This window comes from Lycorma delicatula, chromosome 11 (genome assembly GCF_047948215.1).
Source record: "Lycorma delicatula isolate Av1 chromosome 11, ASM4794821v1, whole genome shotgun sequence".
Classification (NCBI taxonomy): Eukaryota; Metazoa; Arthropoda; class Insecta; order Hemiptera; family Fulgoridae; genus Lycorma; species Lycorma delicatula.
The window spans coordinates 46317778-46345683 of NC_134465.1; positions in this window are offsets into that span (position 1 = coordinate 46317778).

The following is a 27906-nucleotide window of genomic DNA, read 5'->3' on the forward strand; positions in this document are numbered from 1 at the left end:
GCGTGTGTGTGTGTGTGTAAATGACAAACATCGATGTTGATAAAGTACTAATTTTACAAGGGAAAAATAATTTAAACGAATTGTAATATAATAATCAAATGATTGAATAACAGTTTAGACATTTCCGACTGTAGTTCAATATTTAAATGTTTGTAAAAAACTTATTATTTTATTCGATGATATGAAACTAACATTACTTTTCAACAGTGGCGGCTCGCGTATAGGCACTGTGGAACTACAGCACTCCCTATTTCCACTTGATAGTATCGATGAAATTTAAAATGAGTCCTTTTTTCTTTATACTTGTATAATATATAATCCTTAAGCTTAATGTAGCCGTCCCCCAGTTTATAAAAACGATACAAAAATCTTTGTACGGAACTGTGCGCTTCACAGTTCCAATAATAATATTAGATATTATCTAATAATACTAAAAAATATTATCTATATTGGTATTCTATTGTTTATTCGGTTAAACCGATTACGGTTTTTAAGCACGCTTAAATGTACCATGTTTTTGATTGTGCTAAAGTGTAGAATTAGATTATTATCCTGCTTCTAGCTACTCTATTCATTTTTTCGGTTCTTTTATTTTACAGAATGCCTTGAAAAGGCCGAGAAAAAAAATTTTCTGGAGCAACACCACCACTAATTTTAGCCACCAGCCGCCACTGCTTTTCAACATAATCCTCTGAAAACATTTAAACATTTATCCCATCTTTTTGTGAGCTTTCTTATTCCATTAATAAACAATTGATATCGTAGCGTCTCAGCCATTCTTGTATTGCATTATTGAACCTCGCATTGTTGACAAGTAAAACTCTGAGAATACTAAACAAAAAGCACCTGATGGTGCGAGAACGGGACTGTTAGATAAATATGGTAACTCATTCCGATCGACTTTTAAATAGCTTTTCGTGTTTTTTAAGCGGACGTTATCGTGTAGAATAAATGAGCACTTTGAAAGAGAACCGATACACATTACCTCCTATTTACGGATTTCTTTATTTTGTAGTACTTCGCAAAAGTAGTCGTTGTTGATTATAAGTTATCGTCCAAATAATCCCAATAAATTAGGTCTTTATAGATCCAAAACACCGTTAACCAGGTGACCCGTAGGTTTCGAAACATTTCCAGATGCTTAGGGCTCGAAATAATGAATCAAAATTTCATCTGAAGTAATTACGGGACGTAAAAAAACAATTATTTTCAGTTAGACCCCTCTCCGGTACACTCCGTACAAATACGAATAAAGATGTCTTTGTTAGAGTCAACCGTGTCGGAATCCACCTTGGAAACGTTTTGCGGTAATAGATTACCGATTACAGACTATAAATTTCATAAATTTCCAAAACTTATATTTTACTAGCTGGAAGACTTTCCAGGTGGTGTCTCGGAATGGGATTATTAGGGGTCCAAAATTGATTTCCTGTTGCATAAAAATATATATTTTTTTTGATCGATGAAAATTGATATAACGAGAGTTAAATTAGAAATTTAACTCTAGTAATTGATAATAACGATTCGGGATTTTCCGTTAGTAATCGGTACATTTCGGTGCCTACTTTTTGGTTACAGTTCATTATTTTATGAAGAAAAACATACAGATAAATAAAACATGTGTAAAAAAAATGTTTAAAACACCACTCTTAAATTAAACGCACTAAAATATAAAAAATCATTTTAGGACGGTATCTCACAATGACTTTGATGGTGCCGGGTACCCCCCACTCTTTATGCCATTCATCACGGATATGAAAAAATTGGCAAAAACATCAAATTTTTAATTTGAAGCTATGACTTACATAATCTTACATAACATTAAAGATTGTTGTCAAATCCATTCTGAGATTCCTCCTAAAATAATTTTTAACATTTTGTTGCGTTTAAGATAGGTGTTTTAAAATATTTTTAAGGTTTTTCAAAAAAAAATTTTGTAATTTTTTATTTTCTACTTTTTGTCTTCATAAGATTATACTTTACAGCTGCGTTAGCGCACAGGTTTGAAAGTACTTAGGGATAGAACGGATCGGTACGTTTTACGGTGGGTGAGTCCGATTAAAACACAGGACTAAAGATTAAATTTCCGGATAACCAAGATCCGGTCGATCAAGAGTGTAACCGATGCGTTAAACAGTTAGCGCTCGACCTGCTGATACATACGCCGCTTGAATCGTGAAAATTGGACGAGCGGTTGCCGAGATACTTTCTTTTTCCTGTTTAGCCTCCGGTAACTACCGTTTAGATAATTCTTCAGAGGACGAATGAGGATGATATGTATGAGTGTGAATGAAGTGTAGTCTTGTACATTCTCAGTTCGACCATTCCTGAGATGTGTGGTTAATTAAAACCCAACCACCAAAGAACACCGGTATCCACAATCTAATATTCAAATCCGTGTAAAAATAACTGGCTTTACTAGGACTTGAACGCTGTAACTCTCGACTTCCAAATCAGCTGATTTGGGAAGACGCGTTATCCACTAGACCAATCCGGTGAGTTGGTTGCCGAAATACTACTGTGGCACTCCCTCCCCAATTTCCGAATGGCGCCCCGGGGGCACTTAGAAATATTATTATCCGACGGGTACCACTGGGAGCAGATTGGGTTATCGTCTAGGGGATCGAAAAAAATTTTCAGAACGCTAGGACCAACCGTTTTTTTTATAGATATTTGCATTTTCAACAGAACATTCAGATCCGGTTAAAAAGTACTAAATTTTCCCAAAATTTCGTAGAAGGTAAAGAAGGTATTTCGTAAGAAGGTATATATAAATATATACCTTCAAAATAGTTATTTTAATTTTTAATTGTATCATTTATTTGTAATTTTACTGTTATTTAAGATATCCATTATTTTTGCTTTATTATGATCTTTAACCTTTTATTCTTAAAAAATAAAAATATCTACTAACAAACTTGACAGACATAAATGTTTTCGTATTATACATTACGAAATACTTCGGCTTACGAGCATTATCATTTTTTTGCCATATTTAACAAGTTACCGAACAAATTAGAAAATATTCCCAACAATTTATTTAAAATACAGAGTGATTTTTTAGTCCTGTTACCCAATTTTATATGTAATTTAAGAAAGGGAAATTTAGGTGGAATAAAAAAATGTATTTGTTACTTACAAAAGAATTTTATAAAAAGTTATTACTTACGAAATTGTTAAAGAAATATGCTCAAAATGCCCACCCCTTGCGGTTATACACGCACGGACTCTTTTCAGCGTATTAGCAGAAACCTTTTTAAGAGTTGCACTGGAAATACTCGGGATAATGTGTGTAATATAAGTTCATCAATAGTGTGAGGATTATTTTTGAAGGCCTCGGACTTAATATAGCCCCGCAAAAAGTAGTCAGTAGATGTGAGGTCTGGGGACCTTGGAGGCTATAAGCCCTTGCTTATAATTCGATCATCAAAGACCTCTTGCAGAAAATCCATGTATGTAGTATATTCCTGTATATTTCACCATTTACTGTCTGTTCAAAGAATATGTGTCCGATTATACGATGACGAAATATCGCACACTACACACCAATTTTTTTCAGGATGCAAAGATTTGTCTTGTAAAGCGTTAGGATTTTCAACCGCCCAAATTCGACAGTTTTGACTGCTCACATAACCAACGAGATGGATCCAAGCTTCATCACTAAAGAACACTGTGTTTAAAAATTCGATTCCGTTATCGTTTACGAGAGACCTAAACCGACGGCAATATTACAATCGCTTGTTTAAATCTGGAGGCTGAAGCTCTTGGACTAATCGTACGCGATACGGATACAATTTCAATTTTTTAGCGGCTTTCTGAACACTCGAATATGACAAACCGACTTGCGTGGAAAGTTTTCGTAAACTTTTCAGTGGAGAATTGAGCGATCTTGTTTTCACATTCTCTAAAACGTTATCTGTCAAGCGAGTCGGTCGACCGCAACGTTTTCTGTCGCAAACACTACCTGTCTCTCGAAATCGGTTTGCTAGCCTAGAAATTGACATTTTTTCTCCCGAAGGAACACCAGCAAATTTAATTTGAAATGATTCTTTTACACTAGCGTACGATTTCGTAGCAAAATATTGTTCAACTCGTTGTTCTATGGTAAAAGGCATTCTATTCGTAACACGACCGGAAACGGAACAAAAGTTTACACAGCTCAAGGAGAATCAACTCGCACTGCTGTATCTATACCGGTTGAGTAGCGTTACCAACTTCGTGTCACAAAATAAAATTTCCCTTTCTTAGAAAAAATTACCAGACATTAACAATTGGGTAAATGGACTAAAAAATCATTCTATATTATTGTAAATCTTTTTTACAGTAACCAATATTTTATACAGATGATGAATTTCTAAAAAAATACTAGCTTTAAAAAACCCGTAAATTTCCTGTATCCCGTTTAACTTACACATAAATATCTAATAAAAAAAAAAAATTCCATCAACTCTTTGTGAATTATGAATTATTTTCTTTTTTCATTATTACTTTTATGCAATTTTACCTTAACATTCAGTTCATAGGTTTTAATTTTGATTTTTAATAACACTTTTACTTACCCGTCTAGATAGTGCTATAGCTCTAAAAGGTAAATTATTGTAATCTGTCCAAATTGGGCATATGCGGTTTTCATCAGATCTTGACGTTTTGACACCTAAAAAAATCCAAAAAACTGGATGGAAATTTTCCGGATGTTAATGTTCGTATGTGTATGTTCGGTGTTGGCCTCTAAATCGCCTTATATCTCCAGAACTACTGGACCGATTTTGATCAAACTTGTTCAGATTACTTCTATATACGGGGCATTGTTGCCATTACATTTAAAAACTTCAAAGGTCAAGGGGGTGAGGCTATAGAGCAAGGTAACTCTCACTATCTCGAGATTCGCCTAATTAAGGTCGTATTTTTCTTAAGCACATTTGTTAATGATTAAAAAATAACAATACTTGAAAAAAAAAATTTTCGAAACTCTCACCGCTACCCCAAAAAATGATGTAGTCGTCTGTTGTGTTGTAACACGAGCGGTACGCGAGCGGTAGAATTAATTAAATGAATAATATTTATAGTGTAATTAAGTATCTCGATCTGGCTGGGTCTCGAATTCGATCGTTCGGTTAACTCGGTACGCGATGTGTTAAGCCTCGCGGCTATACCGGTCTGCCGACCGACCATACAAGCGAAATTTGTTCTATGTAAATTGTAAAATTACATTAGTTTTGTTGTACCGACCGTCACCACTAGTAACATGATATGAGCACGCGCTTTAGTTAGAAACATTGAATTTAATAAACTAAAAAATATTATACTTAAATAAAATGATATATATTTTAAATTAAGTTGTTTGTGTAAGTAGTGCCTCAGAAACAACCCACAGTTGTAGAGAATGTCCTACAACTGTGTTGTCTGCTTTTTTTTTATTTAATAATTAATTCTGTATTTTATGATAATCTTCTGATCAATGTTTTCTCATGGTTTCCCTTAATCCATTCAAGTAAATGCTAAACAGTTCCTTGTATTACCGTAGAATAGCCTATCTAACCTTCCATGACATGTGAGCTATACAGAATGTCCATGAAGTCTAGAAACGTCTTAATATTATAGAAAACCAAGTGTGACTACATTCTGACTCCGTAGGGAAAGTGACAGTTTCGGTTACTCGGAGGCACTGTCCACCCCAGTCCCTCCGTACCTAGTCCTTATGGGCTTTACTGGAGATCAACTTCAGAACCTCGGCAAAAGGCATCTTTCGGCCTTGTTCTTGACTCAAGTCAGGATACCACCGATGCGAATCCCACACGTGATATTCCCATCGGTGTACTACTAGGAAATGAACTCTTTTAAACCAAAACACATCGAGTCTTTACCAAAACTGAGTGATATGAAGGAACTGAAATTAAAAACCCACGTCGACTAGAATTTGAGTTCAACAAGCAACCAAAAAGTAACACAAAATAAAAATAAATAAACCAAACACTACATAAATATCAAACCTTATAACACAATAACAAAACTAAAACACAAGAAATACCAGGCGGAACCCTAAATTCCCTCGCCGATCCGTTCTATTGCCACGTACCCGATGAAATTTTCGATTACCCATTCGGCTCGGTTTTTCAAAATCTCACGGAGATCTAATGTCGACCCGACAAATAGTCTTCGTGCGCATAAGTTCGTATTTTGCGGATTCGTAAATTTCATGGTATGAGTCACCTAGTTGTCCGCATCTGAATCCATCAGGCCAAATCGCTGGAGTCTGTCTCGGAAGGCGCCGTGACCAGAAAGAAATTGCGTCACGTACTTGTTAGGGTAACCCAAGGGGCGCCCCGCAAACCAATAACGTCTAGGATGAGATCATGCGTATAACGCCCACTCATCAGAATATATGTAGTCGATTACTGTATAAAACAAACTACTCTGAGTTGTGTTTGAAATTATTTTCGGCCATTTTGAATCCGCCATATTGTATTCAACTTTATTTTTTTTAAACGGCATGATGGTCATATTACATATACATGATTTCAGTGTAGATTTGAACGGGAAAAACGTTAGTGAAAACCTTGCATCGATAGTTTCATTCGTGTTTTAGATATTGACCGTTAAAGTGTTCTGATCCGGGTAAAACAGTAGTCCCCAACTACCATTCAATATAAATGTATTTAACGATACTCATTGATATGAATTAGCGATGAATCAGAGGTTTCTAGTTTTGTTAGAAATTTCGTTATCTAATTTCATAATAAAAAATTTCCAATAATTAAATAAGGAGAAGAAATTTTGGAAAACGATTAGCAGAATCGTCTCTAGTATGAAACTGCTATGTTACATGATATACAATTACCCCCCCCCCCTTTCTACCGGAAATATTTATGTTGGATGGTGGTTAAATTACTTTTACTCGTTATGCAGACCTTTCCCTAATCCCTGATCTCATTTTACCCAAGAATCTTTTGTTGGTTTTTATCTAGATCCGTGCTATGAATGTATAACTTTTTTTTTGATTGGGTTTATCTTTGCTTGTAGGATTATCCGGGGGGAATCTGCTTATTATACTGTTGCAATACAAAAAAATACCTAACGAGACTTGAAATGCTATCGGGTAAAGGTTGACTTTGTAATTAAAACTAATAAATATAATACCTTCAAAAAAAGTAACATATATTTTAATAAGTGTGCACTATCTGTATTTTTCTGTTTTAGTCTCGAGAACCATCGTAAGGTATTACTTACGGTGAGGATGATATGTGTGAATGTAAATGAAGTGTAGTCTTGTACAGTCTCAGGTCGACCATTTCTGAGATGTGTGGTTAATTGAAACCCAGCCACCAAAGGACACCCCGGTATCCACGATGTAGTAATCAAATCCAAATAAAAGTAAGACTGCCTTTACTAGGATTTGAAGTTTAGAACTCTCGTTATTGAAAACAGCTGATTTGCGATGACGAGTTCACTATTAGACCGACCCGGTGACTTAATAAAAAAAATATGTAATGATATCATTATTTATGTAATAAAACCATGTGATATTTTATGTTTTATTATGTTTACCAATAATACTAAGATATTTTTCACAATTAGAATCATTATACTTATTTCAAGTTCTTAACAAAATGTAAGTAAAAGAAATGAAAAAAAATCTGATGTGTACACCATATGAGTTCCTTTTTTTTTTTAACCTCTCCGGGGCCGCAGTTAAGCATTACTGTACAGAGGATGGGATGAATGATTTGTAGCGTGTGTGAAAAATGCCATGCCTGACCGGGATTCGAACCCGGGACCTCCGGGTGAAAGGCCGAGACCCGGGTTCGAATCCCGGTCAGGCATGGCAGTTCCTTGCACGTCTATTACATACACTGATTTTTTTTAAAAATAAAAAGTACATGAAATTTTATCTCATTAATAACTTCTAATATTTTTATTTTATTTTATTTTATTTTATTGTTATTACTGAATAATTATTTATCGTAAAACGTTTTTACAATCAGAGTTAATAATTATTAATAAATCAATATATTTAAATTAAAAAAATGTTAAAAAAAGGAAATGAAGTCCGATTCGAACCGATGTGCGTTCATTTTTAAGATCCAAATATTTCATTAATTAAAATTTTATTTGTGTATAACTCTGGAACCAATGAAAATAACTACCACTTAGATATACATCGTTGAAAAAGCCCTTGATTTTGGATTTTGGGCTTTTTTGGACACTTTTGGTCCAGTCGATTGCAATCAAAAGAGGAGATGCACAACTAGATGTTAAAAAAGTCCTAAATCCATAATTTCAATATAATACAGCTAATCGTTTTTGAGTTATGCGAGTTACATACACACGCCGAAACTAGTCAAAATGGATTCAGTGTTGGTCAAAATGGATATTTCCGTTGAAATCTGAAAACCGAAATTTTTCACGATCACAAGACCTTTACTTCATACAAGGAAGTAAAAATGTATTTAAATATTTTAAACAAATAATCAGTAAACACGGAACAGATAAAGCGGCTTTAGAAATAAAGAAATGAAAATTTAAAAAATTAAATTTCCAATCCGAAGAAATTTATAACAAAAAAAAATTCTTCTATAAATGGAAAACTGAAACATTACAATAATTTAGTCAGACCATCTTATACGGAATTAAAACAAAAGATCTGACTGGCCTAAAAAATTTCTTCAAAATTGAAAGGAAAATCCTAAAGAGAACCTATGAATATGATTTTCAATCTCCAGGTCAGATTTCTTATAAAATCACTGTTTACCTCTTAATTTGGGTCCCAAAAATTACATCCTGGCTTAATTTTAACAAAGACTAACACAAAACCAGAGCGAAATATTTCGCCGACACTCGCTAACGAAGCCTTTCCAAATCTATGTTAACAGGAAATTTCTTCATTATTTTCACCAGTAGAACATAACCTGAAAGTTTGTTACATTCTTTGTGAATCACTCTGTATATTTATAGTTCAATAAAAAATAATTATTTTAAATTTATTAAGATAAAGATAATAAGTTGAATGTTTAGTTTTGTCACTAAGATTGACCTTTGACCCTATCAAATCTCATTCTATCATATACACACGCGCACAATTACCCTTTTCTCCTAATCGTTGTAAGGTTTACCGTAAACCGTAAATTGTATTAATATATATATAAGAAATCAATTTGTCACCCGTTTAAACAATCAGTAATCGTTTATTATAATTTTAATAAAGATACAATATTTATAAATAAAATACGGAAATGATAAAAAAAAAATATCACACGTATACAAAACAAATTAGTAATTATTACTAATACAAATAAATAAAAAGTATATTATTAAAGTATGGTTTAAATCAGTTCATTGACACTACTTATAAATAAATAGTATATTGTAATTAAATACATTTATTACCGATAATCGCTTCAAACTCGGAAACTAACACGCCGAATTGAATCAGTTTTAACCATTATACTTAACAATCTTTAAAAATCGTTTACCGTGTATATTTACCTACATAAATCCATTACTAAATAACCAGCTCCGAGATCGGGACGATCGGCCATTGTCAGAAGACCTAGCGCTCTTCTGTCTTGAACGTTTTTGTTTTCACGTGAAACATCTTAAAAATGACACCGAAACATACGGGTACCAGAACAGAAATTTGTAGCGTAACGAAAAGGTTTATATCGTCCTGCCTTAATAAGTCTCAGAGGCGTATATGCGGTGTCATTTTGTAACTTACACGGTCATTTCGCCGATACGACCTTGAGTTTACATCACTGGTGAGGAAGAGGCATAACGCAGATCGGCCAAAACTGGCGCTCTCGCTCATTTCCATTCAGTGTAGCTCACGACTTGACGTAACAGGGCGGTGATTCTTGTGTTTGGTTTAGAGTTTATAGAGATAGATCGATTTAACTAACAATACGAGGTTAAGTCAATTATTATCCGCAATGTAGTTATAAATTTTATTGCAATACAAATAGGAAACTTACACGTACATCATTTTTCAACATAGTTCCCTTGCATTTCAACACACTTGGTCCATCGTTGCTCAAGCTTCCTGATGCCCTCATAAAAGAAGGTTTTCGGTTGAGCTGCGAGCCAGGAATACACCGCTTCTTTTACTGTTTCCTACGAGATAAATCGACGGCGCTTTAATGCCTCTTTGAGTGGACCAAACAAGTGATACTCAGAAGAGGCAAGATCAGGACTATACAGAGGATGAGCCGGTACTTCAAAGTTGAGTTTCTGGAGCGTTTCAGCAGTATGTGGACGGACATTATCGTGCAACAACACAACACCTTTCGACGGCAGTCCTCGGCGTTTGCTTCGAATTGCAGGCTTCAATTTGGCAATAAGCATTTCACTGTAACGCGCACTGTTTATTGTCGTGCCCCTTTCCTTATAATGTTCCAGTACTGGGGCTTGTGAGTCCCAAAAAACCGTATGCATCAGTTTTCCTGCGGACGGTTGGGTCTTGAACTTTGTTTTGCAGGGCGAATTTGGATGTTTCCATTCCATACTCTGCCGTTTAATCTCCGGCTCGTAATGATGGATCCGTCTTTCGTCACAGTGATGATTCTGTCTAAGAAGATGTCCCGTTCGTTACCGTAGTTACTGTGGTTATGTCTGTGCAGGTTTGATGCTGCTAGGTTAGTTCTGTTATCGCTGCCCTGCTGTAACCACGGCTACCCGCTTTCTGTTTGGACCAAAGAAGAGCAACGTCCGGTGATCCGTTTTTTGTGATCGGAAGGTGTATCAGGGGCCGAGATTCATCGGATCCTGTTACACCTTCCGATCACTGTTGCGACAACACACTGTTGCCGCAACGGAGTGTCTACAAACGGATTGAAAAATTCAAAAACGGCCGCGCAAGTGTTACGCACGACGAAGAAGCCGGACGACCGTTTACCGCCACAAATGAGGAAAACATTGAGCGTGCACGTGACACGGTTTTCTTAGACAGACGAGGAACTATCGATGAAGTGGCACATCGTCTGTAAATTAGTCACGGTTGTGCATACGAAATCATCCACAACAGACTTGGGTTTCATAAAGTCTGTGCAAGACGGGTCCCAAAACAACTCACACAGTCGCATAAACAAACGCTCTTCGACATCTGCCAAAAACATTTGGATCGCTACGGTAACGAACGGACATCTTCTTAGACAGAATCATCACCGGCGACGAAACATGAATCCATCATTACGAGCCGGAGAGTAAACGACAGAGTATGGAATGGAAACATCCAAATTCGCCCTGCAAAAAAAGGTTCAAGACCCAACCGTCCGCAAGAAAACTGATGCTTACGGTTTTTTGGGACTCACAAGCCCCAGTAGTGGGACATTATGAGGAAAGGGGCACGACAATAAACATTGCGCGTTACAGTGAGATGCTTACTGCCAAGCTGAAGCCTGCAATTCGAAGCCCAGGACTGCCGTCGAAAGGTGTTGTGTTGTTGCACGATAATGCCTGTCCACAAACTGCTGAAACGCTCCAGAAACTCATCTTTGAAGTACCGGCTCATCCTCCGTATAGTCCTGATATTGGCTCTTCTGACTTCTGTTTGGTTCACTCAAAGAGGCATTAAGGGGCCGTCGATTTACCCAAAACAGTGAAAGAAGCGGTGCATTTCTGGCTCGCAGCTCAACCGAAAACCTTCTTTTGTGAGGGCATCAAGAAGCTTGTGCAACGATGGACCAAGTACGTTGAAATGCAAGGGGACTATGTTGAAAAATTATGTACGTGTAAGTTTCTATTTGTATTGCAATAAAATTTATAACTACAATGCGAATAATAAATGACTTACACTCGTATATCAGTTAATACAAATCAGTACAGCTACAGAAGTAATAGTGATTACCTGCTCGCAGGACCGTAACTTACGTACTAAAATAAAATGAACTTGTGTACAAGGATATCTTATAAATATTTCCTATAGTAATAACCATACAAGCAGAGAATTCAGGAAATGTAACTAGGGCACTTCAACAAGTTAAAGCGCCCTGTTGAGTACTTAAAAAAAATATAAAACTTATATATTCAATCTAATCCAATCTAATTTAATCCTAATCTAATCTAATCCTAAGTTTTCTGCTTGTGGTACGCTTATTTCCTTATCTTTCGAGATCATTTGGCAGTAGATTAAATATTTCTATAGCTTTGATACTGCTTTTGAAGAGAATAGTCTCATTTACTCTCAGCATTGGAATATATTTATTTCTTATTGTACTATTGGAATTGATAAATTTATTTTGTAAATGTATATATATATTTTTCCCCAGACGAAATATACCGAAAAACGTTTCCGATTACGCCAAGAAACACGGGTAAAAATTCGGTTGCGATTGATTGAGTAATTTTTTTGTTTATCCCGAACAAATAAAAACCCTCTTCCTCTTTATATAATAAAATAAATGGTATGAGATGTGCAAAATAATTTAATACTAATATTAATATATATTTATATATTTTATTATTACGATTTATTATTCATAAAAATTAAAAGAAAATAATAATAATAGTAAAAGAAAGATATAACTGACCGTAACGAACTTTGACTTAAAATACTAACCTACATTGACTAAATAACATTTTTACTATTTATATCAAAATGAAACAAAAAAAAAATAGGTCACATTCGTGCTAATGACAAATCGCTTCCACAAAATAGTAGCTTTAACACGTAACATGCAGTAAAAAAAAAAAAAAAAAAAAAAAAAAAAAAAAAAAAAAAAAAAAAAAAAAAAAAAAACGGTAGACTACTGCGTAATAATTTAACAAACAAAAAATAATTATTTAAGTCGCAAATAGTAAAAAATAGGTTTTATAAAATAGCAATAATAACAGACTATACAAATATTATGGAAATTTATATATTTAGAGGCCTAATAATATTAGAAGCAACGTCCATGGCCTTCATTTAACAGTGATACATTTATTAAATGGTGTTTATTCTGACAGATAGTGTGTATGTATATATATATATATGCGAGGTGTGATCAAAAACTAGGGTGAATGAATTTTTATAGCGGCAACTGCCGACGCTACATCCATATGCTGTAATTTGTCCAATAGTGTGATCAACTGAGACAGGCAGGGACAAGTTGTAACACGTTCGAGCTTGCCAGTCAGCTGCCAGAGTAACTTGAGTGATGTGTTTATCGTGTCTGTCGCGCAATATGGATTTTGAACAACGCATTAAGTTTTGTTTTAAGTTACAAAAGAGTGCCAAAGAAGCTCACGAAATGTTAGAATAGGTGTACGGCGATAATGTGGTAACTTTGAAGACTGTGTACAAGTGGTATGACCGATTTAAAAACGGAAATGAGTCTGTTGAAGACGAGCAGCGTGCGGGACGTCCAGTAACCTCAAAAACAGTTGAAAATGTGCAAAAAGTGGAAACAATGGTTCGTTCAAATAGGCGAATGACTATTCGAGAGCTATCGGAAGACCTTAACATCTCGTACGGATCCGTTCAAAGCATTTTAACTACTTGCAAATGAGACGAGTGGGTGCAAAATTTGTTCCCAGACTTTTGAGTGATGAACAGAAGGAAAATCGTGTGTCAATTTGCACGGAGTTGAAGGGTCGTCTTCATGCAGATCCGGACTTCATGGCCAAAATTGTAACTGGAGATGAAATTTGGGTCAACGTTGGGATAAGTGCATTGCTAGCCAAGGACAGTACTTTGAAGGAGATTAAATCGAATTCTATGTAATCTTATTACTTTTTTTAATAAAAAATTATTCACCGTATTTTTTGATCACACCTCGTGTATATATATATATATATATATATACACATAAAATAACAAGACATATTTTACTTAAAAATATTATCTTTATTAATCTCTTCGGTTAACTAATCAACTATACAAACTAATAAATTAAATTCACTACGTTTCAATTAGAATTCCTAGGTGACAATACACATTCATACAGAATTCTCTTGCATACTAAGAAATTAACTGATCTACTCATCTTAGATAACAATATTTTGTCCCCCCCCCCTTATTGCAATTGATCCTCCTATTCACCCTTGACTCATTTTATCTTTAGATAATTATACGTATCTCTTTATATAACCTAACTGCTATTTCCTGTGTAATGAAATCATTTACAACGCACACATTTTTTCTGAAAAATTATAAAAATTATTTACTTAAAACTAAATTTATAATATAAATATATGATTAATATAAAAGTCACTGGTAGTGACTTATTGATTTCAAGAAAGCATATGATTGTGTACATCGAGAATCCCTGCTAAAAATCCTGAGAAATTTAGGGCTTCACCCAAAACTAGTCAAAATCATCGGACTAACACTAACGGATACCAAATCCAAGGTTAAATTCAGGGGAAAAATATCTGATCCATTCGACATCAAAACAAGACTGAGATGGACTGTCACCGCTTTTATTCAACTGTGCCCTTGAATTTATAATACGGGATTGGAAAAAATTAAATAAAGACAACGTTAAAATAGGAAAAGGTATCTCAGTAAATCGCCTAGGCTTTGCGGACGATTTAGCCCTACTATCCCAAAATAAAGAAGAGGCCAGATACCAACTGCCAACACTGAAGAGATTGCAGGAAAAATTGGTCTAAAAATTTCATACGAAAAAACCGAAATTATGGTGAGAGACCCGCTATGCATAAGCAAAGTAAAAATAAACAATAATGACATAGAACTAGTAGAAAACTTTAAATATTTGGGGGAAAACATCACACACAACCTCCAAGAAAATCCAAACTGGAATGAAAGAATAAATAATCTCATCAAAGCCACAATAAAAACACAAAACATCTATAACAAAAAATGCATGTCCATAAACACAAAAATAAGACATTATAACTCAGTTATCCGACCAGAAATACTTTACGGATGCGAAACCATATTTGGACCGTACCAGACAAGGTTAACCGATAAACTGGAAAAGATTGAAAGACAGACGATGCATCGGGAAAAACATTAAAAAAGACGGCATTTGGAGAATTATTCCAAACGAAGAGATTTACAAAACGATCATCCCGATAACTAATAAATTTAGAAAGAAGAGAATTTCCTTTCTAGGACATATTTTCAGAACGGAAGAGACCAGACTTATCAGACGGATAATCGAACTTTTCTGGAACAAGAAAAGCAGACCGAACTGGTTATACGAAGTACAAAAAGACATGGAGGAATTAGACATAACCTAAACACCATGAAAACCTAAAAACGAAAACCGGAAACTATGAGAAATTAATATATAAAGAAACAAGATTCCTATCAAAACCCAAGAAAACAATAAGCCGGGTGTACTCTGAACAAGAAAGGGCAAGAAGATCTGAAACCCTTAGAAATTACTGGCAAAAAAGAAAAGCTGAAAAACAACAAATCAGCAAGAAAAGAACTTGCAAAAAAAAATAATTAACTAAAGTGATCCATTATGGTCTTAAAAGTAAAAAAAATAAAAAAAATATATGATTATTTTTTTTAATTAAATTAACATATATGTTGCTTAATCCGTTTTATTGTTGGCAGCTTTTGTAGTTTTCTTGATGTATAACATTTCTAGAGTAGTCCTTTTATATGTATTTTGTTCTTTTTCTAATATTTTGGTGCTATTGAAAGCGAACGACTTTTATGTTCTATTATATGCTTTGTGAGCGCTGTCATTTCCTTTTTTATATATTTATGGGATTCTATTTTTTTTTTTTTAAGGTATTGAGATGATTGTTTAGTGTACAACGCGTTACAATCTTTACACGGAATGCTGTATACTTCGTTGGCTTGTTCATTTTTTTTCTATGGGCGATTTTAATTTAGAAAACTTATTATTCAAGTTGTAATTTTGATGGGCTATTGCAAAATCCTTTAGTAGCAATTTTTTAATCTTTTCCGACAAAGCACCATAATCTAATTCTTATTATTTTTATTAGGATAGTTGACTGATATTATTATAATGTTTATGAATTGTATTTTTAAATATTTTATTTATGATATTATCCGGATAATTATTATTTATTAATTGATATTTTGCTTTTATTATTTATTTAATACAAAATTTTATCGTACAATTTGGTTTGGTGTGTCATTAAAAAAGTTAAATTCCAAATTAATATATATGTGAATTATGGAAACCATGATTTTTTTATTTCATCCTCTCAGATTATGTGTTAAAAGGTATCCAAACTACGCCTCATACTACCAGTAAATGTTTGATAAATGTTTACACCTCCTACATAAATAGTATTAAATCTAAAAATGATGGTCTAATTTATAATTATTGAAAATAGAATACAGTACAAGATCAAGCTGAATGTACAAAAAATATAATTTTTAATCGGTACAGAGTCCAAATAAAAACTGAGGTATAACATTGTAAAAGATAAAAATAAGAAACATTAAATTCTCAAATACAACTGTACAACTGTAAAGATAAAGTACAATGACTTCTTTAACTCTGCTCTTGGTTCATAATTTAATTAAAATATGAAACTATCTAGATAAACAAAAACTGCATGGCAAATCTTAAATTCTAAAAGAAATCCAGTAGCTGTTCAGAATCCAGGAATATCAGCTATCTATTTCAAAAAAAAAAAAAATAATAACCTCCTACTACCACTTACCAAGCCACATTGAGAGCTAATGAAGAACTGCGTATGATTCATCACTCAAAGAAACTAGCAACTATTTTACATATTACAGAAAATCAATCTTATAAGTTACTGACAAGTAGTATAGAACTGCAAACCCACCGGGTTGGTGTAGTGGTGAACGCTTTTTCCCAAATCAGCTGATTTGGAAGTCGGGAGTTCCAGTGTTCAAGTCCTAATAAAGTCAGTTATTTTTACACGGATTTGAATACTGATCGTGGATGCTGGTGTTCTTTGGTGGTTGGGTTTCAATTAACCACACATCTCAGGAATGGTCGAACTGAGAATGTACAAGACTACACTTCATTTACACTCATGCATATCATCCTCATTTATCCTCTGAAGAATTATCTAAACGGTAGTTACTGGAGGATAAACAGGAAAAAGAAAAGTATAGAACTGCAAGTTGGAAATTTAAAAAGAAATTTCAAAACTTATTTTTCATTACAAAAAATTTAACAAATTCATCTATCCAATAGACTGATTCTTAAACTTTTTATGAAATAAATTTTCATTTCCAATATATTCAATCAAGTTAGAAATTTTCCTTGTTAATTAAAATGAAAGTAATATTTCCATGCCAAATTGAATGTTAACACCACTTTTTGTCCGTGCAGAGAAGACTCATGCAGTCGATGTCGATTTTGGCTGTATCTGCCAAATTCCCTATCTCTTGGAATTTGTCGTTCAGCCGTTTGGTGCATCCACACTATACTTTTGTATGAAGACATTCTGGATCTGGACATAACTGGCACATCTAATGTATTGGGAGACAATAAATATTCTCTGCTGTATTATGTAACCCATTTTTTCTCAATTTCCCTGAATTAAATTAGCAACAAAAGGGAAACGCTCTTCCATAATGTTGTGTCACTTTTTGAACACTGTATAATGCTGACGTATTTTATTATTTGGTGTAGGTAGCTTCTTCATCTTTCTTGGGGATCTTTCAGTGGGAATATTTAGGAATGCTATAACCCTTTCCAAGAGTTACACAAAAAGTCAAGCTATTGACACCAGTGTCTAACAAAGTAAAGCTGTAACCCCCTTTTGAATCTAAATCTAAATGTACATTAATTATGTAATAAATATGAGTACATTGTATATTATGTTATTCCTTTTAATATACTTTATTTTAAAAACTAACGACAAGATAAATTTTTGTAATTATAATTCTTTTTTATTATTGTCCTTGACTGTTGTAATATACATTGACACATCTCATTCATTATTGCGTCTAATAGTTTTATTTGAATCTATGTTTTTATTTAACACAACCACTGTTAGGCCTGTTAATTTTATTTAACAGTTTTTAAATCAGGTTAAAGTTCACATAATATAAATACTAGTAAACTATTTTAATCGTAACTTTGTGTGTGTGTTTATGTGTGTGTAAATGTGAATCTGATTTTAATAACTAAACATTTTTATTTGGTTATTATTATTATTATTAGTGTAATTTTTTTTTAATTTTTAATCATTTTATTCTAATTTTTTAATTTTTGGCTTTTTTTTTAATTTGACATGGTTTTTATTTTAATGTTCAAATTGATTAGAATCATGAAGCGTTCATTCGTTACAACTCAAATAACCAAATGATGAACTGAAAAATAAGAGTTCAATGTAATACATTAATTTAACCTTCAAACAAGCGCGTGTAATGTTGATAATTAAATGAAAAGAACAAAAAATCTTTTCAGTACAGAGTTGTCTGTAATTCAGCAAACACAGCAGTTTTATATAATGATAAAAAAGATGGTTTTCGCTGATTGTAATTTGGACTTCATATCGTGAAACTTGTATTTCTGTTACAAATATAGTATAAAGATCCTATTCATGTTTAAGTACAGTTTGGTAAATTAAATCATTTTTGGAGAAAAGTCATGGTTGTGGATTGATGTCTTCAATGACAAATTGTTTGATTATGTTGTTAAATGCATAGACGCACACACTTGTGCAAGGTGAGGAAATGGTGCACAATTTTTATCCTTTTAAGACTTGTTTTAAATTGCATGAATGTTGTGCAATCTTTTTCTATTATTGTTTCACTCTACATATGTATAAGGATTTGTTGGAAAGTCTTTAAAAGGTCCAGATTTGTCCAAAAGACTCCGGAAAAGTCACAGATTCAGTCTATAGGGCGCTAAAAATCTCTAGTAAATAAAATCAAATGATTCATATACAAACGTGTACAAAGTTAGATAAATATTTTTAACACTAATACTTCTAGATAAAACCAATAATGTACTGGCTCAATCATCCCTAACATGGAGAATCTAACAGTCAGATCTACAACCACATATGATAACAAACTTGTGTAAGTAAATACAAAACAATTATTTTCATAAACAGGAGTGCAAGACCTTCTGTTGAGGTTGAGACGAATAAAATGTATTAGCGTATAGAAAGACAAAAATAATGGATTAAAACCTCACCTGATACTTAAAATAGATTCTGATGGTATCAAAATAAAGTTTCTTAATACAGGAAATTGGAACATTTTGCATTTTTTCTTTAAATGAAGAATATTGTACTTTAAAAATGAAGGATAGCAGTTGTCTTCTTGAAAGACAACTATGGTTTTTTTCATGAATCCTGAAACAAAAAAAAAGTAGGTTAAGATACTACAAGTAAACATTAAACAAAAGGATACATCCCAATAAACAAGCAAGCAAAATAATAAAATTCAATATACCCTCTTCGTACGCTTAAAAAAAATCCAAACTTCATGTCTTCATTTTGTATAATCACTAATTCCATAAGGGTTTAAGGTTTAAGATAATAAAAATGAAACCTTTTAGTATTCTTCGGAAAGTGCATTATTTTTTATTTTTTTGCTATATCCACGCAGTTTATGTCAATAATACAAAAGCAGAATGACGAAAAATCATTTAGTTCATCGTACCAATAAACTTAATAAGAACAAAAGCACTTCATTTTAATCTTCATAATTACCTTTAAATTCTTTGTAAGTAACTAAATTATATAAAAAACTAAGCTTCCAAGATTATTTTTATTTTTTGATGAAAATTATCCTAAATTTCCATTTCAAACACACTCTTACAGAAAAAATGAAACAATTATTATTTATCTAAGTGAGAAAGGAATTCTATGATCGGATACAAATATAGCATGTATTTTAATGTGTATCCTGGGAAGGGCAGATTGTCTTATATTTATACAAGAGGTACTTCAGCCAATAAGCTTAATGTTCAGCCATCAAACTAGAAATGAGTTCCTGCACCACCGCAATCAGATATCCTCCTCATTACAGGGAACCAGAAGGTTCATACCTGTACCTACACAACTAATAAAGAGAAAAATGGGATTTAAGAATAAGTAAATGCGTGATAATGAAAAAGAGGAAGCAATAAATTTCATAACTTTCTTGAAACATCAATTCACTATTTTGAAATGTTTTTGATTTTTTGAAAATTTAGAGCCACATGCATCAAAGGGAGCTTTTTTTAAAGATTAAAATATGACAGGATTAATTTTAAATAAATTACCGAAATTAAAAAATGTATTATTTTTTTTTAAATTTGGAAGCTCCACCATCTGGAAAGGGTATCAATTTATTTTAATGCCTTTATTGTTTAACGAAATACATTTTGAGAATTAAAAATCTGAAATTGCAAACAATTTTTTTTTCATTTTGGTGGCTCAAATTCTAGGGCATTGATTCTCAAACTTTTTCGCCCACCGCCCACATTGAAAATTACAAATTTTCTAGCACCCAAAAATTGTTAAACTTCAAATCTGTTAAAAATAACAATTGCAATTGCTGTTTTTAGATGCGCTCTTAAAAACAGCAATTGCAATTATTGTTTTTAAATGTGGCATATCCTATTAATGAGTTGAAACTTACATTTTAAATAAGAGCAATTAAAACACATATTTAATCATATTTGGAAGTATTTTTAATAAAATTGCTTTCAAAAAAATTACAATTGTATCTATATAGTTATACAACAATAGTGATAGCACACTCAATATAACAATAAAATAATTAAAACAGTAACTTTTTTCTCTTTAAAGTAGAATACTTCGGTTCAGAAAAATCGTAGATACATACAAAAATGAAATTAAAGCTAAAGTCTTATGTTTTTAAATGATTTTAATGGAGTTTACTGAAAAAATTTCATTTTCCCCATACGCTTGATCAAACACACAGAAAAACTTTCAAATTTTTGAAACTTTTCGACTCACTGATTTCATTTTTTTTAATTTGATCATTTAAGTTATCTTAAGTATACTGTCAAAAAGTAGAGTATTCAAACTTAGCCTCTTGGTTGCAAAGTTAAAGTAGTGTGAATAAAATCATTTTTTATCATAAAATATAGATGACCCTTAAATTTTTTTTTACTAGTGTAGTAAGTAATTTTAGTTTGAAATATTAGGAAAACATAATTTATGCCTTTTTTGTACTCACCTGCAATTTTTATTAAATTTGGAATATACCTTATTTAGGAAATAATTTATTTCTCAGAAATGAAATGATTAGTTGGAAACGCCTTTGACCCGAAACGTCCCTCGAAGTTACACAGTACCCTCGCCAAAAACTTCTTAATTCAATACTGTACAAGAGTAATATATATTATTTTTGGACTAAATAATTTGGTTAAGTTTGTTAATTAAATTAAGAATGAACTGCAATTTCTCATCCAGAAACACCCCGAGATACTTCTGAGCCTGAACGTAATTAATACGTTGGCCTGCCATCGAAACGCGGACTTGCCGACTCACAGCCAAACGGTCCTTGAGAAGCATAATAGTGATCATATCCGGGCTGAACGTAATCTTGTGTTGACGACAAGACAGCTTCAATATCCTGCACGCACAAGTGACCCTGAGCTCAACCTCCCTTCGCAAGCATCCTTCGATCAGCAGAAGACCGTCATTCGCATAAGCTACCACGTGACACCCACTGGGCAATATCAGCCGCAGAAGAGAATCAAACTCGAGCACCCACAACAGAGGAAGCAAAACACTGCCTTGGGGGACAACCCTTAGACACTGTCTTACTGACCTCGTGGAGCAACGCATCGCGATGACTGAAATAGCTTTGCTGTACCTGCATTCGCTATCAGTAAAATCTCTTCTTTGTAATTGGTAAATAGCTGAAGGCCACCACAGATTATCAAAAGCATCGGAAATATCCAGAAAAATTCCCAAGACATATTCCGCCGCGGTCATCGATATCACACTCAACTCATCACACGGAGTATGGTGTTCCCGGTACCTTTTCCGGGCGCTGGTTCTCCATCAATAACCCGCGCGATGTCAGCCTCCCATACATACGAAGATACAAGATCTTCTCAAAGACTTTACCAATAACCGGCAACAGCGTCAGGGGCCTGTAAGACAAACAAGAGCGGAATCCTTGTCGCCCCCTTTAAACAACAATTTAACAATCCCTTTCTTCCAACATACATGGAAGGAATCGCCAAACAACAATTTATTAAACACCCGTGTGATAGTTCTCATACTTACCCCTACCGAGCGAACAAGAAGCTCCGCCGTTATTCCATCAAAGCCCGGGGTCTTACCCCTGCCTAAACTACAAATAGCCTGACGCACTTCGGAAAAACCAGATGGAAATTTTCCGGATGTTAATGTTCGTATGTACGTGTATGTGTTCGGTGTTGGGCTCTAAATCACCTTATATCTCTAAAACTACTTAACCGATTTTTACCAAATTTGGTCAGATTATGGGACATTGATGCCAATAAATTTTCAATTTAAAAGGTCGAGGGGATGAGGCTTTACAACAAGATCACCCTCAATATCTCGAAATTTCGCCTAATTGATGTCATATTTTTCTTAGGCATATTTGTCAACGATTAAAAGATAACAATATGGGCAAAATCGCACCCCCATCCCAATAAATGCTGTTGTAGTTTTCCCTATGTTGGTGAACGGTAGAATTAAATAAATTAATAATATTTAAATTGTAAAAAAAGTAACTCGGTCTGGCCGGGACTCGTACCTGGTGGATTAAGCCACGCGGCTACATCAGTCTGCCAACCGTACAAGCGAAATTTGCTCTATGTAAGTTGTGAAATTACAGTAGTTTAGTTAGTGCCAACCGTCGCCGCTAGCACCGCAACACTCGCGCGAATTAAATACGATATGCACGCGCGCGTTAGCTGGAATCATTGAATTAAACAAACGAAAGAGTATTATATTTAAATAAAATGATAAATACTTTAAATTAAGCTGTGTGTAAGCCGTGCGTTAGAAACAACCCACAGTTGTAAGACTGTGTTGTCAGGTATTTTTTTTTTTTTTTTTAAGAATAATTTAAAATAAAAGCATATTACTCGAATTTAAATAATAATGAAGAAAAGATTTTGCGTCCCTCAATAAAGTTATTCGTTTTCTTAAACAAATAATACAACTGCTTGTTCTTGTTGCTAAAAAAAAAATCAATATTAAAAAAAAAATAGGATCTTTTAGATTAAATTAAACACATTTTGTAATATATACTAGCAGACCCGGCAACGATTCGCTATTGCTAGATTTGAGTGTATATATATATATATATATAGTCTCGGAGTTTCGAAAACACATTAACAAAAAACTATTTCACTCATAAGAATAAAACAAGTACTGTACGAAAGAGAACTACTTCAAATAGTTTTTTTTTCACATATACTAGGCAGTTAGTAAACCATTTGCTCGCTAGGCGACGACAGTAGAGAAAATGGCTGCCACGGAAAGCGAGAAGTTGTTTTGTGTTAGAATTTCACTTGTCTAAGTCAGTAATTTCTGTGCAACGTGCGTTTCGGTTGAAATTTCATAAGGAGCCACCATTCAATTCGTTCACGGTACAAACAACTCAGTGAAACCGGTTGTTTGTGCAAGCGAAAATCAACTGGTCGTCCATCAACCTCAGAAGTCAATGTCGAACGTGTGCGTGCAAGTTTCATTCGCAGCCCGTCAAAATTGACTGCGGCTGCAGGCAGAGAATTAGGAATTCCGAAAACAACAGTGTGGAGAGTTCTGCGTAAACGTTTATTATGCAAACCGTAACGTCTTCAATTAATCCAGCGTCTTTCTGATGGAGATAAAACACGTAGGCTCGATTTTTGTTTACAGTTACAGGTAAAGATGTTGTTAGATGAAGGTTTTCTAAACAAGATAATTTTCAGCGATGAAGCTACGTTCCATATCAGCGGCAAAGTAAACCGCCATAACGTGCGAGTTTGGGGAACTGAAAACCCACACGCTTACGTGGAAACCATTCGGGATTCTCCGAACGTAAACGTTTTTTGTGCGATCTCTCGTGAGACAGTGTATGGGCCGTTCTTTTTTATGGAAACGACAGTAACCGGCATGATATACCTGGATATGTTACATTTATGGATTGAGCCTCAGCTACTCAACCACTTCATTTTCCAGCAAGATGGTTGTCCTGCCCGTTTTCATAACGAGGTTCGACAGTACCTTAACACAATACCTCGGCGCTGGATAGGACGTGGGTCTGAAGAAGACCAACACATTATGCTGCGGCCACCAAGATCACCAGACCTCACGCCATGTGATTTCTTTCTCTTGGGTTACGCGAAAGATAAGGTGTTTATGTCACCAATGCCGCACGATATCGCTGAGTTAAAGGATCGCATAATCGATGCAATCAACTCTATCGAAAATGACATGTTAGAACGAGTTTGGCAAGAGCTAGACTTTCGTGTTGATGTGTGCCGTGTTACCAGAGGAGCACATATTGAACATTTATAGATTTTAACAAAAATTGTTCGAGTCCTTGCATCACCTCGTACAACTTTCATTTAGGTAAGCGAAATACTTTTTTGTACTGAATTTTTGTAACTCCTAAGAACATTATGAAACGTCCTGTATATAGAAGAAGGGCGTCTGTTTATTTCGTAAATATCTCGACACCGGCGCCACCTACGGGTTTAGTTTTTTAAAAACCTTTTCTTTTCACCTAATACATATTCTGAATATTAACCAAATCGGACAATAAATACAATTTTCGAAATATCTCGACCCCAGCGGCACCTAGCGGGTTCAAACTAATTCAGAAACTTTCGCGGTCGTGCGCGCTACAATTCACCAAAGTTTCATCGCAATCGGATACATGGTATAGAAACGCGTAAGGGACAAACATTCATTTATATTATATATATATATATATATATATATATATATATATATATATATATATATAATAATTAATTAAAAACAGCTCTCTATTAACGTAGACAGTTTTATCATTGTTTAGTCTGCGGACAAAAAAAAACAATTGATATACAGCATGTTTTTATTACAACTAAACTTATTGTGAATATTTAATAGTATTAAGAGTATTATATTATATAATAACAAAATAAATTACAATTAATTAATTTTTTCAATTGTACAAATAAATATACCACCGATAATATTTATCCATATTCATTAATATTTTAGTTAAAAATAATTACTAATATTGCAATAACATATTTTAACGCAAACAAATTAAAAAAAAAATATATAAAACAGTTGTAATTTTACTTTACAAATGCATACGTCAAAAAATAACTGCACTGATAATAATTGGCTCAAAAAATAATAACTCTCATTACAACACAATGTGGTAATAGAACAATAATTGTTTATTTGATTTATTAAATACAACTGCATTGATGCAACTGGCTTTTTTAAATTAATTATAACATATATACATATATATATATATATATATATGATATTTTTTCTACAGAAAATTAGATCAACAATACGAAAAAAAAACGATACATATGGCCTCTTTAAATATGAAATGAACTAACAAAGTGAAATGAAGTGAAGTAAAATAAGTAATAAAATAAAATAAGGTAAAGTTGAATAAACTAACAAAGTAAAGATAGTTTTCATCATTTCATAATTGCATTTATACCGGTTGTACAAAAATTAATATTGAGGATTTAATTTGTTGTTGTATCTCTCGGAGGAGTCATACTGCGTTGATTTAAAGCTAAAATCAAAGAGCAAAAAGGACAGTTCTAATTACTTGCATTAACCCAGCTTGGTCTAGTGGTGAACGCGCCTTTCCAAAACAGATGATTCGGAAGTCGAGAGTTCCAGCGTTCAAATCCTGGTGTAGTCAGTTATTTTTATACGGATTTGAATACTAGATCGTGGATACCGGTGATTGGTAGTTGGTTTTTTTTTTAATTAACCATACATTTTAGGAATGACTGTACACGACTACTACACTTCATTCATACATATCATCCTCTAAATTAATACCTGAACGGTAATTCCCGGAGGCTAAACAGGAAAAAGAAACAGTTATGTGTATGGCCGTAGATTAATTCTCTACCTTTTCACTTTAACAGTATCAGTAGCAAGATGGCAACTCTTGAACACAGAACGCCTTCTGTGTTTTACACTTTGCTAAATGTGAATCTACACAATTAAACGTGCGTTACGCAGAAAGTTAACTGTGATATTCCAAGTGTCATTAAAGATGAATTTACGCTTATAGTAGTGGGCGCGAACTGTACCGCTATCGTGTCGTATCTGTCTTCGACCGTCTGAATTTACAGATATGGTAGTTTGATCGAACCGGAATTACTATTGTTGAAATACTGAGCGCATATTTCTTCCATCTAGATTCTCTTTCAGCTCATTAATTCTCTTTCGTTCGTAAACGGAAATGCAGTGTCATGGATCGATAGAAAGAGGAAGTAATTATTGTCTGCTGCTTATATGAGCTCGTACAAGAGGAACAACGGAAGAAAACAAAAAAAAAAGAAGAAAAACCTATCGGGTTCATAATTTGTACAGGGCTAGAGAAGAGGGAGAAGAGTTTTGTACAATATTTAATAAATTTAATTCGATCAAGTTCATAGATTATTTTCGAATGAGTGTTCATAAATTTGAATTTTTAACGGAATTATTAAGACTTGGGCTTATAAAGCAAAACACTAAATGTCGGTGTATTTCACCAGAAGAGAAATTAGTCTTACAATTAAGGTTTGTTGATTTTTACTTCTTTGTATGAAGTAAAGGAAGTATTGTGATCGTGAAAAATTTCGGTTTTCAGATTTCAACGGAAATATCCATTTTCACAATCCCTGAATCCATTTTGACTAGTTTCGGCGTGACGTCTGTACACACGTACGTATCTCGCATAACTCAAAAACGATTAGCCGTCGTAGAATGTTGAAATGTTGTATTTAGGACTTTTGTAACATCTATTGTGTACCTACCCTTTTGATTGTAATCAATTGAACCAAAAGTGTACAAAAAAAACCCAAAATCCAAAAGTTTCGATTTTGGACTTTTTTTTAACTGCAGTAATAAGCCCTCATTAAGAGCTTTCAACGATAAATGGTACTTATTTTCCTTGGTTCAAGAGTTACAGACAAACGAAATTTTAATTAATGGAATATTTGGATCTTATAAAGGGAAGAAGCAAATCGGTTCGAATGCATTTCATTTCCTTTTTTTTTTAATTTAAATATATTGATTTATTAATAATTATTAACTTCTCATTTAAAAAAAAATTCGATGAATAATAATTCAATACCAACAAAAAAGAAAAGAAAAAATATCAGTAGTTATTAATGAAATAAAATTTTATGTACTCTTCATTTAAAAAAAAAAAAATGTGTATGCCTATAAATAAATTAATGAAACTAGTTCAGAAAAACTTTTTATTTACAATCCAGTTATACGCGTATATGGACTCTACTACCTTCGAAATAGTTCCCTTGAGAACCTCACGCAACGCTTCAAACGGTTTTCCTACTCTTCATAGCAGTGTTGGAACTCAGAAACCAGAATATCCTTCAGATGATCGGTTACATTTTTTATTCTACTGTTCAAAAATGTTGTTCTTTGAGGTGTTTTTTTTTTAAATTTGGGAACAGGAAAAAGTCGTAGGGACTCAAATCAGGTGAATAAGATGGTTGAGGAACTGCAGGAATGTTTTTCTCTGCCAATAACTCATTAACTGAGAGTGCAGTGTGACAAGATGCATTGTCATGATGCAGCATCCAGTTGTCTTTGATGGCTAATCTTATGCGGACATCTCTTTTCCGCAGTTTTTAAAGAATTTCTTGGTAAACATATTGATTTACAGTCTGTCCTGTAGATATAAACTCAAAAAGTCTCTGATTCGCTCAACATTGTCATCGCGTTTTGACGTTGACGGTCTTCCAGAGCGTGATTCGTCCGCAACTGATTCCCGGCCATCTGAAAACGTTTTAAACCGTCTAATAACTTGAGCTCGTGACGAAGTGTCATCTCCATACGCCCTTTTCAAGTTTGAAA